Here is a 15718-nt window from a genome sequence, read left to right as displayed (position 1 = left end):
CGGTGTAGTTAAGGTGTAGAGCTCCTGGTTATAGTATATCTATTGGTCACCGTGTAGTTAAGGTGTAGACTCCTGGTTATAGTATATCTATTGGTCACTGGTGTAGTTAAGGTGTAGAGCTCTGGTTATAGTATATATATTGGTCACCGGTGTAGTTAAGGTGTAGAGCTCCTGGTTATAGTATATCTATTGGTCACTGGTGTAGTTAAGGTGTAGAGCTCCTGGTTATAGTATATCTATTGGTCACTGGTGGAGTTAAGGTGTAGAGCTCCTGGTTATAGTATATATCTATTGGTCACCGGTGTAGTTAAGGTGTAGAGCTCCTGGTTATGGTATATATCTATTGGTCACCGGTGTAGTTAAGGTGTAGAGCTCCTGGTTATAGTATATCTATTGGTCACCGGTGTAGTTAAGGTGTAGAGCTCCTGGTTATAGTATATATCTATTGGTCACCGGTGTAGTTAAGGTGTAGAGCTCCTGGTTATAGTATATCTATTGGTCACTGGTGTAGTTAAGGTGTAGAGCTCCTGGTTATAGTATATATCTTGGTCACCGGTGTAGTTAAGGTGTAGAGCTCCTGGTTATAGTATATATCTTGGTCACCGGTGTAGTTAAGGTGTAGAGCTCCTGGTTATAGTATATCTATTGGTCACCGGTGTAGTTAAGGTGTAGAGCCCCTGGTTATGGTATATAGTTATAGTGATACTTGGACCATAGTCTCATGTTGTGTCGAGCCTTCTCAGTGGTTTAAAAATAGTTATTTTGAGACTAGCATGAGAGCGCCCCCTAGCACTCCCACTCAAAAGGCCATTTGACCGAAAAACGAGAATACGGTGAATCTTAAAAGTGGCGCTTCGTCCTAAATATGCTTTTAAACGAAAGTTTGACTCGGGGTACATTCACCAAAACACCACTAGGTTGCATTTTGGTCGAGAGTTACGCTTTAATTAAAATTAAAACACAGAAATATTAGCTAAATGTTTTGTTCAGTAGTTTCTTTTGAAATGTGGACCACAGCACTTCAGGCTCCCTGTTTTGGTTCCAGTTTGGCGTCCCGCGGCGAAGTTAATTTGGCAGCAGCATGTGTTTGATGTGCTTGGAGGTCGTCTCGTCGTTCAGATGTTTGGTCGTATACCTGCAAGGGACGGAGCGCCACGGTCAGTAATCACACTCACAAATAATATTCAGAGTATCAGAGACTGCAGCGCTGCAATGTAACTAAAGTACATTTACTCCAGTACTGTATACTTCAGTACCAAATGTTGAGGTACTTGTTACTTTAATTGAGTCTTTTCTTGAGTCCACTTTCTACTTCTACTCCGCTACATTTCAGAGAGAAATATTGGACTTTTTACTCTACTACATTCATGTGTTACAGATTTAGTTACTAGTTACTTTAGTTACTCCGCTACATTCATCTGTTACAGCTTTAGTTACTAGTTACTTTAGTTACTCCGCTACATTCATCTGTTGCAGCTTTAGTTACTAGTTACTTTAGTTACTCTGCTACATTCATCTGTTACAGCTTTAGTTACTAGTTACTTTAGTTACTCTGCTACATTCATCTGTTACAGCTTTAGTTACTAGTTACTTTAGTTACTCCGCTACATTCATCTGTTACAGCTTTAGTTACTAGTTACTTTAGTTACTCCTCTACATTCATCTGTTACAGCTTTAGTTACTAGTTACTTTAGTTACTCCGCTAAATTCATGTGTTACAGATTTAGTTACTAGTTACTTTAGTTACTCCTCTACATTCATCTGTTACAGCTTTAGTTACTAGTTACTTTAGTTACTCCACTACATTCATCTGTTACAGCTTTAGTTACTAGTTACTTTAGTTACTCCTCTACATTCATCTGTTACAGCTTTAGTTACTAGTTACTTTAGTTACTCCGCTACATTCATGTGTTACAGATTTAGTTACTAGTTACTTTAGTTACTCCTCTACATTCATCTGTTACAGCTTTAGTTACTAGTTACTTTAGTTACTCCGCTACATTCATCTGTTCCAGCTTTAGTTACTAGTTACTTTAGTTACTCCGCTACATTCATCTGTTACAGCTTTAGTTACTAGTTACTTTAGTTACTCTGCTACATTCATCTGTTACAGCTTTAGTTACTAGTTACTCCGCTACATTCATCTGTTCCAGCTTTAGTTACTAGTTACTTTAGTTACTCTGCTACATTCATCTGTTACAGCTTTAGTTACTAGTTACTTTAGTTACTCCACTACATTCATCTGTTCCAGCTTTAGTTACTAGTTACTTTAGTTACTCCTCTACATTTATCTGTTACAGCTTTAGTTACTAGTTACTTTAGTTACTAGTTACTTTAGTTACTCCGCTACATTCATCTGTTACAGCTTTAGTTACTAGTTACTTTAGTTACTCCGCTACATTCATCTGTTACAGCTTTAGTTACTAGTTACTTTAGTTACTAGTTACTTTAGTTACTTCACTACATTCATCTGTTCCAGCTTTAGTTACTAGTTACTTTAGTTACTAGTTACTTTAGTTACTTCACTACATTCATCTGTTCCAGCTTTAGTTACTAGTTACTTTAGTTACTCCGCTACATTCATCTGTTACAGCTTCAGTTACTAGTTACTTTAGTTACTCCGCTACATTCATCTGTTGCAGCTTTAGTTACTAGTTACTTTAGTTACTCCACATTCATCTGTTTACAGCTTTAGTTACTAGTTACTTTAGTTACTAGTTACTTTGAGTTACTCGCTACATTCATCTGTTACAGCTTTAGTTACTAGTTACTTTAGTTACTCCGCTACATTCATCTGTTACAGCTTTAGTTACTAGTTACTTTAGTTACTCTGCTACATTCATCTGTTACAGCTTTAGTTACTAGTTACTTTAGTTACTCCGCTACATTCATCTGTTACAGCTTTAGTTACTAGTTACTTTAGTTACTCTGCTACATTCATCTGTTACAGCTTTAGTTACTTGTTACTTTAGAAAGAGAGACAGAAGGAAAGACCTGAGAGCGTTGAGTTTGTTAGTGTTGTGTGGTGCGTTTGAGGAGCGTCAGACCTGAGAGCGTTGAGTTTGTTAGTGTTGTGTGGTGCGTTTGAGGAGCGTCAGACCTGAGAGCGTTGAGTTTGTTAGTGTTGTGTGGTGCGTTTGAGGAGCGTCAGACCTGAGAGCGTTGAGTTTGTTAGTGTTGTGTGGTGCGTTTGAGGAGCGTCAGACCTGAGAGCGTTGAGTTTGTTAGTGTTGTGTGGTGCGTTTGAGGAACGTCAGACCTGAGAGCGTTGAGTTTGTTAGTGTTGTGTGGAGTGCGTTTGAGGCGTCAGACCGAGAGCGTTGAGTTTGTTAGTATTGTTGTGTGTGCGTTTGAGGCGTCAGACCGAGAGCGTTGAGTTTGTTAGTGTTTTGTGTGCGTTCGTTTTTTGAGGCGTCAGACCTGAGAGCGTTGAGTTTGTTAGTGTTGTGTGGTGCGTTTGAGGAGCGTCAGACCTGAGAGCGTTGAGTTTGTTAGTGTTGTGTGGTGCGTTTGAGGGGCGTCAGACCGAAAGCGTTGAGTTTGTTAGTGTTGTTTGTGGTGGTGCGTTTGAGGAGCGTCAGACCTGAGAGCGTTGAGTTTGTTAGTGTTGTGTGGTGCGTTTGAGGAGCGTCAGACCTGAGAGCGTTGAGTTTGTTAGTGTTGTGTGGTGCGTTTGAGGAGCGTCAGACCTGAGAGCGTTGAGTTTGTTAGTGTTGTGTGGTGCGTTTGAGGAGCGTCAGACCTGAGAGCGTTGAGTTTGTTAGTGTTGTGTGGTGCGTTTGAGGAGCGTCAGACCTGAGAGCGTTGAGTTTGTTAGTGTTGTGTGGTCCGTTTGAGGAGCGTCAGACCTGAGAGCGTTGAGTTTGTTAGTGTTGTGTGGTCCGTTTGAGGAGCGTCAGACCTGAGAGCGTTGAGTTTGTTAGTGTTGTGTGGTGCGTTTGAGGAGCGTCAGACCTGAGAGCGTTGAGTTTGTTAGTGTTGTGTGAGTGCGTTTGGAGGCGTCAGACCGAGAGCGCGTTGAGTTTGTTAGTGTGGTGTGGTGCGTTTGAGGAGCCGTCAGACCTGAGAGCCGCTTGAGTTTGTTAGTGTTGTGTGGTGCGTTTGAGGAACGTCAGACCTGAGGCGTTGAGTTTGTTAGTGTTGTGTGGTGCGTTTGAGGAGTCAGACCTGAGAGCGTTGAGTTTGTTAGTGTTGTTGTGAATTAGCGTTTGAGGCGTCAGACCTGAGAGCGTTGAGTTTGTTGTTGTGTGGGGCGTTTGAGGAAGCGTCAGACCTGAGGCGTTGAGTTTGTTAGTGTTGTGTGAGTGCGTTTGAGGACGTCAGACCAAGGACGTTGAGTTTGTTAGTGTTGTGTGGTGCGTTTGAGGAGCGTCAGACCTGAGGCGAGTGAGTTTGTTAGGTGTGGTGCGTTTGAGGAGCGTCAGACCTGAGGGCGTTGAGTTTGTTAGTGTTGTGTGGTGCGTTTGAGGAGCGTCAGACCAGAGAGCGCGTTGAGTTTGTTAGTGTTGTTGGTGAATTCGTTTGAGGAAGCGTCAGACCTGAAGGCGTTGAGTTTATTTGTATTATTATTGTGAGGTGCGTTTGAGGAGCGTCAGACCTGAGAGCGTTGAGTTTGTTAGTATTGTATGTATGTAGCGTTTGAGGAGTCAGACCCGAGACGAGTTTGTTAGTGTTGTGTGGTGCGTTTGAGGAGTCAGACCTGAGAGCGTTGAGTTTGTTAGTATTGTGTGGTGCGTTTGAGGAGCGTCAGACCTGAGAGCGTTGAGTAATCCCTCCACACCGCTGGGCGGCTGCTCCTTCAGCACTCTGATGCAGCCTTTCATCTGAAAATTATTATTCATATTGTTACCATTTCAAACTTAATGGAGGCAAGACCAGACCCTCCTCCACAGAGCTGCGAAGGAAGGTCTGACTAGACCACAAAGCATTCTGGGATGGGAGGAAAACGTGCTATGCTTTATTAGCATTTCTTTAAACCAATCAGAATTGTCTTTTCCTTCCTGTATCTTTCCTTCGGTGTGTTGTTGTGTGTGTGTGTGTGTGTGTGTCTCTGTGTGTGTGTGTGTGTGTGTGTGTGTGTCTCTGTGTGTGTGTGTGTGTGTTGTGTATTGTTATTGTTGTTGTGTTTTGTGTGTATTGTGTGATGTTTGTGTGTGTCTCTTTGTGTGTCTGTGTTGTGTGTGTGTGTTTTTGTTTTGTGTCTGTGTGTGTGTGTTCGTGTGTGTGTGTGTTTTGTTGTTGTTTTGTGTGTGTGTGTATGTGTGTGTGTGTGTGTGTGTGTGTGTCTCTGTGTGTTGTGGGAGGGTGTGTGTGGGGTGTTTGGTAAGCGTTGTGTGTGTGTGTCTCTGTTGCGTGTGTGTGTGTGTGTGTGTGTTTGCTGTGTGTGTGAGTGTGTGTGTGTTGTGTGTGTGTCTGTGTGTGTGCGTGTGTCTTCTGTGTGTGTGTGTCTGTTTTGTGTGTTGGTTGTTGTGTGTGTGTGTGTGTGTGTGTGTGTGTCTGTGTGCGTTGTGTGTGTGTGTCTCTGTGTGTGTGTGTGTGTGTCCTGCGTGTCTCATGTGGTGTGTGTGTGTGTGTCTCTGTGTATGTGTGTCTGTGTGTGTGTGTGTGTGTGTGTGTGTGTGTGGTTTTGTGTCTGTGTGTCTTTTGTGTGTGTGTGTGTGTGTGTGTGTGTGTGTGTGTGTGTCTGTGTGTTTTGTGTGTTGGTGTGTGTTGTGTGTGTGTGTGGTGTGTGTGTGCTGCATTCTGTGTGTGTATGTTCTGTGTGTGTGTGTGTTGTGTTGGTCTGTTGTGTGTGCTGTGTTGGGTGGTGTGGTGTGGGGGGGGGTGGTGGGGGGGGGGTGGTGTGGGGGGGTGGGGGTGTGGTGTTGTGTGTGTGTGTGTGTGTGTGTGTTTGTGTGTGTGTTGTGTGATGTGTGTCTCTATTGTGTGTGTGTGTGTGTGTGTGTGTGTGGTGTTTGTGTGTGTGTGTGTTGTGTGTGTGTTGTGTGTGTGTGTGTGTGTGTGCGTGGGGGGGGGGGGGGTGTGTGTGTGTGTGTGGTGTGTGTGTGTGTCTGTGTATGTGTGCTATGGTGTGTGTATGGTGTGTGTGGGGGTGTTGTGGTGTGTGGTTGTGTGTGTGGTGGTGGGTGTGTGGGGGTGGTTGGTGTGTGTGTGTGGTGTGGGGGGGGGTGGTGTGGTGTGGTGGTTGTGGGTGGTGGGTGGTGGTATGGGGTGAGGTGTGTGTATTTGGGGTGTGGTGTGGTGGTTGTTGATGAGGGGGGGTGGTGAAGGTGGTGGTGAGAGAAGGTGGAGAGTAAGGAGATGAAAGAGAGGAGAGATGTTATGAGAGAGATAATAAAGAGGAGAGAGGTGGGAGTGAAGGAATGAAGAGATGAGAGATAGAGAGATTATAAGATAGAGATGAGAGAGAAGAGAGAAGAGAAATTAATATTATATTTTAGATATTATTGATGTATTATTTATGTTATTTTTGGTTGTTATAGCACAGAACAGCAGGGTGAACGATGATTAGGGGATGATGACAAGAACAAGTCTCCACTAGATACCTAATATTACAGTACCTAATACACCACAACAAGAAAGATGAAAAAAGATGGAGGCTGGATAAGAGTTTTCCTTTTGCTATAAGACAAGGATGATATGATTTTATTGTATAATATGTATTAGACAACCGGACCTGAACACACTAAATTACGTATGAACCTGAACACACCCAATACGCTTTACCCTGAAACACTGCGCAGCCACACTATCGGTCACCTAAGATTCTAGACAATCACAAGAGAACACGACATACTAACAATGACCTAATTACCTGGATTACCTGGCTTACGCGAACCCTACCAATATCTGCACACCAGAACACTAGCTGATGTTGTTAATGGATGATCGTCGGGATAACAAATACTCAGAAGTCGGGTCGATTCTCGATCGGGACGTCTGGATTCTGAAACAAGAAGAAGAAGAATATTATTATTATTAATATTATTATCATTATATTATTATTATTATATTATTATTATATTATTAATATTAATATTATATTATTATCATTATATTATTATTATTATATTATTAATATTTTATTATTATCATTATATTATTATTATTATTATTATTATTATTATATTATATTATAAATATTATATTATTATCTTTAATATTATATTACATTATTATATTATTATTATTATATTATTATCATTATTATAATATTATTCTTTTTCATATATTATTATATTTTTTTTATATATTATTTTTTTATTATATTATTGTATTATATTATATTATTATTATTATTATTATTATTATTATTATTATTATTATTATATTATTATGAATATTAATTAGCTGGGAGTAACACATAGAGCTGCTATATCTCATCTCTGATTGATTTAATGGACCGTGTGGTGAGGGCGTCCTCTGCTGGACGTTTCTAGTATTTCAGAACAGATTTTAAGACTTTTTTGTTTACTTTGAAGGCTCTTCATGGCCTCGCACACTCGTATATCTCTGGTCTCTTGATACCGTACACACACACACACACACACACACACACACACACACACAGACACACACACACACACACACACAAGTTTGTGTGTGCGATACTTTAAACCATGAATATAGATATAGATTATGTGGATGGACTCACATCTGAGACAAACTTTGACGTGGCGTCACTTAGCGTCTTCAGCATGGGCGTGGCGCTGGCGTAGAACAGAGACATCCTATTGGCCATCTCGTTGTTGACCTCATTTCCTGCGTCGGCCTGAAAAAATTTTAAAAAGAAGCGACAGGGGATCGTTCAGCCTCGACAAAACGTTCATGAAAACTGTAAAAGAGGAGAGGGTTGGACACCCTGCTGCCTTTTTATTTTTATTACCACCGAACCGAACCCTACGAAATATGCTGGCTCTATACACGCTAAAAGTCCTGATTATTTACATGGAGTCTGGTGGAGATATGCTGGCTCTATACACGCTAAAGTCCTGATTATTTACATGGAGTCTGGTGGAGATATGCCGGCTCTATACACGCTAAAAGTCCTGATTATTTACATGGAGTCTGGTGGAGATATGCTGGCTCTATACACGCTAAAAGTCCTGATTATTTACATGGAGTCTGGTGGAGATATGCTGGCTCTATACACGCTAAAAGTCCTGATTATTTACATGGAGTCTGGTGGAGATATGCTGGCTCTATACATGCTAAAAGTCCTGATTATTTACATGGAGTCGGTGGAGATATGCTGGCTCTATACACGCTAAAATCCTGATTATTTACATGGAGTCTGGTGGAGATATGCTGGCTCTATACACACTAAAAGTCCTGATTATTTACATGGAGTCTGGTGGAGATATGCCGGCTCTATACATGCTAAAAGTCCTGATTATTTACATGGAGTCTGGTGGAGATATGCCGGCTCTATACATGCTAAAAGTCCTGATTATTTACATGGAGTCTGGTGGAGATATGCTGGCTCTATACACGCTAAAAGTCCTGATTATTTACATGGAGTCTGGTGGAGATATGCTGGCTCTATACACGCTAAAAGTCCTGATTATTTACATGGAGTCTGGTGGAGTTTGGTGATGGTGATTTCGGGGCTGTTTCAGGTTAAACTAAAAGGAATGGACATTTTTCACTATTTTATAGACAAATTAATAAGAAAACAATAGTTAGTTGCAGCCCTACTAGCTAATTATTGTCTAATTTGTGGTCAGAGAAATTGCAAATTCATTAGGGATGCACCGAATTCGGCTTCGGCCGAATATTGGGCTTTTTAACTTGGTTTGGTTTCTGCTGAATCTTAGAATTTTTTAATCTGCATACATATTCTGCTTCTGACTGGCTAGTAGTCCTTACCTAGGTACTGTCAGGGCACGCCCTCATACCCTGCTTCTGACTGGCTAGTAGTCCTTACCTAGGTACTGTCAGGGCACCCAACCCCGCACCCCCCCCCCCCCCCCCTCCCTCCTGACTGGCTAGTAGACTTACCTAGGTTACTGTCAGGCGCCCTCATACTCTGCTTCTGACTGGCTAGTAGTCCTTACCTAGGTACTGTCTGAACATGAGCATATGAGCACTTTAAGTCTTTTTAAGACCCTTTGGAAACCCAGCGTGCATACAATTTAACGATGCTGAGCAAACGATGAAGAGGAACAACTCTCATCTCCTTCATCTAAAATGCATGTTTTTGGAAGTTGGAGTTCCCAAAGTTTCCAAAAACCTCCGATATATATACCGGGGGGGAATATGTGAGAGTTTTACAGCAGACAGCAGTGTTCATCTTACAGACAGGTTGTTGATCCGCATGCGGCTGATGGTTCTGCGGTAGTAGCTGAAGTCGTTCTGGATGGCCGGGTTGGTCATCTGGAGCAAAGAGAGGAGAGGAGGAAAGGGTGGATGAGGGGGAGGTAAAGGATGGGAGGAATAGAGCAGGAGGAGGAGGAGGAGGAGGAGGAGGAGGAGTGTGAGCGGACCTTGAGTTCGTCGAAGCGCAGCGTGAAGTGCAGGATGTGGGCGAACTGGCGAGCCAGAGACTGTTTCTGCTCCAGGTGCTGGGTGGGGGTGGACGAGGAGCTGGTCAGGACGTCCAGGAGACACCGCAGACTGGACTCTGATGGGGGAGGGGGGGAGACAGGGAGGGAGACAGGGAGGGAAGGCAGGAGGGAGAGAGAAGGAGACAGGGAGAGAGACAGAGAGCAAGAGACAGAGAGGGAGACAGAGAGGGAATACAGGATGGAGAGGGAGACAGGGAGGGAGACAGGGAGGAATACAGGATGGAGAGGGAGACAGGGAGGGAGACAGGGAGGGAATACAGGATGGAGAGGGAGACAGGGAGGGAGACAGGAGGGAAGACAGGAGGGAGAGGGAGACAGGGAGGGAAGACAGGAGGGAAAGGGAAGGAGACAGGGAGAGAGACAGAGAGCGAGAGACAGAGAGGGAGACAGAGAGAGACAGGAGGAGGAGGGGAGACAGGGAGGGAACAGGGAGGGAATACAGGAGGAGAGGGAGACAAGGGGAGGAAACAGAGGGAGGGAGGGAGACAGGAGGGAGAGGGAGACAGGGAGGGAGACAGGGAGGGAAGACAGGTGGGGAGACAGGAGGGAAGACAGGAGGGAGAGGGAGAGACAGGGAGAGAGACAGAGAGGGAGACAGAGAGGGAGACAGAGGGAGACAGAGAGGGAGACAGAGAGGAAATACAGGATGGAGAGGGAGACAGGGAGGGAACAGGAGGGAGAGGGAGACAGGGAGGGGGGAGACAGGGGAGACAGGAGGAGACAGGGGAGGAGACAGGGGAGGGAGCAGGGAGAGGAAGGAGACAGGAGGAGACAGGGAGGGAGAGGGGGGAAGGGAGACAGGGGAGAGACAGAGGAAGCGAGACAGAGAGGGAGACAGAGAGGGAATATGGATGGAGAGACAGGAGGGAGACAGGGATGGAGGAGACAGGGAGGGAAGACAGGAGGAAGACAGGAGAAAGACAGGAAGACAGAGAGGGAAGGAGACAGGAGAGAGGAAAGGAGATGGGAGACAGAGGGAGTATAGAGGAATGGCAGGGATGGAGACAGGAGGGAAGACAGGAGGGAGAGAGAAGGAGAGGGAGAGACAGGGATGGAGACAGAGAGAGACACAGGACGGAGACAGAGAGAGAGAGAAGACAGAGAGAGAGACAGAGAGGGAGACATAGAGAGACAGACAGGGATGGAGACAGAGAGACAGAGAGAGAGACAGGGATGGAGACAGAGAGAGACAGACAGAGAGGGAGACAGAGAGACAGAGAAACAGGGGAGACAGAGAAAGAGACAGAGAGACAGAGAGAAAGCACAGGAGGAAGACAGGAGAGAGACAGGGAGACAGAGAGAAAAGAGAGAGAGAGAGAGGAGAGAGAGGAGACAGGAGAGAGAGACAGGGAGAGACAGAGGAAAGAGAGACAGAGAGGCACAGGAGCACAGAGAAAGAGGAGACAGAGAGGGAGACAGAGGGAGACAGAGAGACAATGGACGCACCAAACTACGGTACGCCGTCCCCACTAACACGGTTTCTAGTTGTACTGGCTTTGATGTCTGGCCGCTGAAGCTACTGCTGCTGCTAAATAATAGCTGATGCTCTACAATTTATTTTGTCAATATCTTTGTGTTTTGTACATTTTGTTTTGCACATATTTCGATATATAAATATTTTTATATTTGGGGGTTAAATTGGTGGGGATTAAGGTGAGTCAATGTCATTTATTAATATGTATTTGTGTCTAAATGAAGCACATATAAACATCTTTCCTGTTCTATTTTGCCTGAAATGCTTCAACAACTGAAATCAGGTCCCTATTCTAACAGCACCACGTTTTGCTTTCTGAATTAGATGCGTGTGTCCGCGCAGGAGATGTGTAGCTCTAACCTGTTACCATAGAGACAAATATAAACAGACCCAGGCCAGCCAATTACTTGGGGCAACGCTTAGAGGGTTCAGAGGTACAGTCATTATTCTGGCTTCATACAAGCTAGGGCTGGGCAATATATCGATATTATATCGATATCGATATATAAGAATTAGATATCATCTTAAATTTTGGATATGGTAATATCCTGATATGACACAAGTGGTGTCTTTCCTGGTTTTAAAGGCTGCATTACAGTAAAAGTGATGTCATTTCCGGTGCACACGGGCTGATGCAGCAACATAACTGATGATTATTTATCAAAAATGTCATTGTGTGCATATTTTGTGAAGCACCAATTGTCAACCCTACAATATTGAGATTATTTGGTCAATATAATGGTAATTTCTCCATATCGCCCGAAGCTCTAACACAAGCCAGAATCAAAATGGCACGCAACCATGCCGAAGAAGTTATTGCTGAAATGTTAAAATGACTGGGGAAGGTTTTAAAAACCGAAGAAAGGAGGAGTTGTGAACTTTGACTGTGGCGTCTGTCCTGTGCAGAGTACATTGGTCAGTTCAGGAAGAAGATCACGACCCTGAGAGAGCAGATGATGAACAGCAGCATCGAGCTGAGTTGAGAGTCCTCTACGGACCGATCAGAAGAGAGGTAAATCTCTCGTCCAGGTGAAGACCGCACACGTCTGGATGGTTCAACACGGACAAAAAAGAATAAGACTTATTACAGCTGATTAACCCCACGAAGCTGAGAAATGTTCTTCCAGTTTTTCATATTCCAATAAAATCCCAATGTACATATATATATACAAGTACAGGCCAAAAGTTTGGGACCCACCTTCTCATTCAGTATTTTGCTTCTTTATTTTCATGACTAATGGCCACATTTGTAGGGTCTCCCTGAGAGGCATCAAAACTATGAATGAACACAGCGTAAGGAGTTATATGCCAACAAAAAAGTGTGAAATAGCTGAAGGCAATATATATTTTTAGATTTGGCACCAGTAGCCACCCGCTGCTTTTTTATTAATAAAGGAAAAACTTCCACTAATGACCCTGACAAAGCACACCTGTGAAGGGTGAAGCCATTTCAAAGGTGACATGCACCTCATGAAGCTCATTGAGAGAACACCAAGGGTTTGCAGAGTTATCACAAAAAGCAAAGGGTGAAACTAACTTAAGCATCTAAGGTATAAGGAATTTTTCAGTTTTTACTTTTGTTAAGTTTTTTGTGTTATTGCACGTTGTTGTCGTGGACAATTATATGTGAACAGTCTTACTATTAAATGTAATAAAAGGAAACACATTGAATGAAGTATGTCATCAAACTGACTTACTGTGCTGTACCAATACAGGGCTTTGCAAATTTCTAAAATGTAATGCGTGGTATTAGGTTTGACTCCCCAGCAGATCACAAAACAGGTGTCAGAGAAAAACAATTTATTTTAGAGCTCATTTACGTTTTTGCAAAGTAAGCTCTTATTTTCTCTAGGTGATTCTGAATAAAAAAATAATAAAGTTCAAATAGGAAAAGAAATACGGCAAATTTCACAGCTGTAATGTGTTTTGTTTATTATGTTGATTCATTCAGCTTTTCCATTTTTTTAGGTTCATAATTTACAGCATCTTTCAAGGACAGCTATACAAGGTATGTGTTTAGCTAGTGATTTATATTGACCGAAATATTGTGATTTATTTTTTTCTAGGGAGCACCTAAATATACAGGCATGAATCAAAATGTAAAGGGAATAATGGAGATATTCTTCTTGTAGAAACTGACTTACTAAGAGTTTCCTAGAAGTGAGAGATGACAGCCAAGGGCTCTCTCTAGGTGTTGTAAAGGGGTGTGTGTGTGTGTGATGGGTGATGGGGGTGTGTGTGGGGTGGGGGGGGGGGTGGGGTGTGGGTGGTGGGTGTGGGGGGGTGGTGGGGGGGGGGGGGGGGGGGGGGGGGGGGGGGGGGGGGGGGGGTGGGGGGGGGGGGGGGGGGGGGGGGGGGGGGGTGACCGGGGTGGGGGGGGACGGGGGTGCGGGGGGGGGGGGGGGGGGTGGCGGCGGGGTGGGGGGCGGGGGGGGGGGGGGGGGGGGGGGGGGGCGGGGTGTATTGTGGTGCGTAGTAGGGGGTGTGTATGTGTGTGTGTGGTTTGTGGTTTGTGTGTGTGTGTGTGTGTGTGTGTGTGTGTGTGTGTGTGTTTGTTGCAGAGCCCTGTTTGACTTCTGATAAGGACCAGAGAGTTGGGTCCGCCAGTCAGGGACTCCATCATTGGAACGCATCCTCCACGTGGTGAATGCCACAGGACAACGAGTGGTGGCTAGGCCAGACAGCTGACCCCAAGGGGGAGGCAGCAGGAGGTGGGGGGGTGATCCCCCAGCAAGAGGCCGGTCAGTCACACACACACCTACCTATCTAATTGCCACACACACACTACCACACACTAACTGAGAGTATCAGAACCACACACACAGATATATTACACCCGAGACACACACACCGTCTGAACACACACACACACACAAACTGCCTGAACCGCACACACACATACCTAACGCTACTACCAGAATCAATACACACAGATAATACGAAACACACTACATGGGCATGAACACACACATATAAACACACACACACGTGAACCTTACACTGAGAGGCCGACACACACACCTATAAACGGATATACAGACACACACACACACACAGATCTGTGGTTTCTACACAGACACACACACACACAGACTCTGAACACACACACACACACAAACGGATATACAGACACACACACACACAGATGTCACAGAACACAACACACACAAGCGAACCTGGAACACACAGACACACACAGGCAGAATACACACACACAGATATACACACAATATACAGAACAATATATACCACAGATATACACACAGATATACAGACAACACACACACACAGATATACACACAGATATACAGACACACACACACACACAGATATACACACAGATATACAGAAACACACACAATGACACACAGATGTGACGTGTAGACACACACTACACACAGATATACACACAGATATACAGACACACACACACACGGATGCATACACACAGATATACAGACACACACACACACAGATGCTACACAGGATATGCACGAGACACACACACACACAGATATACACACAGATATACAGACACACACACACAGATATAAGAAAGATGTCAGATACACAGACAACACACACACAGATATACCGGAACGAAACTACGATACACAGTATACACACCACACACTAGATATACGCTTACAGGATATGCAAAAACACACACAGATATGAACTAGATATACAGACACACACACAACACACACACAGATATACAGACACACACACACACAGAGATATACAGACACACACATACACACAGATATACAGACAAAAAGGTTACGCACACACACACACACGATATACAGACACACAACACAGATATACAGACACACACACACACACAAGGATATACAGACACACACACACACAGATATACAGACACACACACACACACACAGATATACAGACGGATATACAGACACACACACACACAGATATACAGGCCACACACACAGAGATATACAGACACACACACACAGACACACACACCAGTATACAGACAGATATACAGACACACACACACACACACACAGATATACAGACACACAAACCGATATACAGACAGATATACAGACACACACACACACACACACACAGTATACAGACACACACACAGATATACAGACACACAAACAGATATACAGACAGATATACACACACACACACACACACACACACACACAGATATACAGACACACACACAGACATAAAGACACTCACACACAGACACACATAGACATACAGACACACACACACAGACACATATAGACATTCAGACACACACACAGACACATACAGACACACACACAGACACATACAGACACACACACAGACATAAAGACACTCACACACAGACACATATAGACATAAAGATACTCACACACAGACACATACAGACACACACACACACAGACACACACACAGAAATAAACACACACACATAGACATACAGACACACACACACAGACATACAGAACACACACACACAGACACACACACAGAAATAACACACACATAGACATAGACACACACACATAGACAAATACAGACACACACACACAAGGCACGTAACACACACACATAGACATACAGACACACACACATAGACATACAGACACACACACACAGACAAACAGACACACACAGACACACATAGACATACAGACACACA

General features: G+C 43.9%; 1 protein-coding gene across 1 annotated transcript in view; it reads left to right on the top strand.

Annotated features, from left to right (window-relative positions):
* Positions 1-15718, top strand: part of LOC120568519 — a 242933-nt gene that overhangs the window by 194683 nt on the left and 32532 nt on the right. The gene's annotated exons all lie outside the window — the stretch shown is intronic.

This window comes from Perca fluviatilis, chromosome 11 (assembly GCF_010015445.1).
Source record: "Perca fluviatilis chromosome 11, GENO_Pfluv_1.0, whole genome shotgun sequence".
Lineage (NCBI taxonomy): Eukaryota > Metazoa > Chordata > Actinopteri > Perciformes > Percidae > Perca > Perca fluviatilis.
Note: the sequence above shows the minus strand (reverse complement) of the source record. Positions and strands in the feature narration are given on the sequence as shown.